General features: G+C 37.4%; 1 pseudogene; it reads left to right on the top strand.

The window, feature by feature from the left end:
* The first annotated feature begins 805 nt into the window (after positions 1-805).
* On the top strand, positions 806-881 carry LOC113456153 (annotated as a pseudogene).
* Positions 882-1,467: the final 586 nt, after the last annotated feature.

The raw sequence follows: 1,467 nt of genomic DNA, 5'->3' as shown, positions 1-1,467 counted from the left end.
CCAATATATCTCAGTCTCTTAAGAGTCTCTTTGACTCTAAAGCAGAGATCAAGAAATAAATAAACAAAACAGCTCCTCCACAAATTCCCATATACATTTTTCCAGAGCTCTTATATTTTTCTCCACTTGACATCTTTTTACAAATGTGGTTCATGAGCCCTTGCACCTCGCTCCCTAAGAAGCTGCTCCCATAGTTAAGCCAGTGTTTCTGATGATTTATATTCTCCCTTAGTATTTTAAAAATCTTGACAGGCTTCAAAGCCACAGAGAAACCCTGTCTTGAAAAACCAAAAAAAAAAAAAAAAAAAAAAAGAATTAAGCAAATTGAGTGCCTTTGGGGGGGATTTCCTGTGTGATCCTAGAATGACTTGTGCTGAGAAAGTATAAGAAAATTTAATTAAGATGGAATTTCCAGCTATGACTTTTTTTATCTGATTTTCATTAAATTCATTAAAATTATTTGACCCTTGCTTATCTGAGGACTCATTTCTTCCCGTGCAGTAGGCTGACATCAAGTATCTTGCCGTGATCCTTAAGTTGATGAAGGTAAAGCATGCTGTCTTTCCCAGCCTCTACCCAAAATTGGCATTAGTTCAGTTCCGCATGTCACTGACAAGTTCTGAATCCTGTGCTACAATTATATTCTGGCTCACGTCTCTAAGAGAGGTTCTGGAGAGTTGAATTTCTTGAGAAATCAGGTTGGGTCTTCTATCTTATCTATCTTTAATTTATCTATATTCACTAAGTATGTCTTAATCTTTGTAGTCTTGGTTTAGGGTTCTCTTTATGAGTGCATAGCCCCCCAAAGACTATACTTTCAGGGATCATTTCTATAGTTCGTTACAAGATAATTTTCTTCAGTGGGTAGTGTCTCTTTCTGAAGCGCCTGGCCTCTATTTCTTTTTCTTCATGGACTTTTCTGATTTACAGTGTGTGTGTGTGTGTGTGTGTGTGTGTGTGTGTGTGTGTGTGTGAGTGAGAGGGAGGGAGAGATTTCATTTCCATATTTATTTACTTTGTCTCCATTAGACACTCTGTTAAGTACTGAGTTAAGTACTCAGGAGGTCATTAACATGAGAATTTTTATACGTTAAGTTTCTACATAAAAAGTTACAGCCTCACATAATGGACAGAGAAACATGAACTGAACTTAAGGGTATACATTCTGTAGTGAAAAGACAGGGTTTGACAATTCAAGAACAGCTGAGTACAGCCAGTCACAGGCAACCAAATGATCAGACCATGCTCCAGTGAGGAAAATACCCATCATGTATGGCCAAGTCAGGCAGGTTCTTAGCTCTGAGACATGGGGTGACTCCATACTTTCTCTGTACTAGCACCCTGGCCACTGTTAAGTGCAACTATGTACCTCTTGTTTTGAGTTCTTCCTTTTTCATGATGCTTTTGATTAAATAAATATCCTCAAGTTTATTTACCTATTTGTATATTGTAGTTTTCTCTTTTGTT

Source organism: Microtus ochrogaster, chromosome 5 (assembly GCF_000317375.1).
Source record: "Microtus ochrogaster isolate Prairie Vole_2 chromosome 5, MicOch1.0, whole genome shotgun sequence".
NCBI classification, from domain to species: domain Eukaryota; kingdom Metazoa; phylum Chordata; class Mammalia; order Rodentia; family Cricetidae; genus Microtus; species Microtus ochrogaster.
This window is presented reverse-complemented; position numbering and strand designations above follow the sequence as displayed.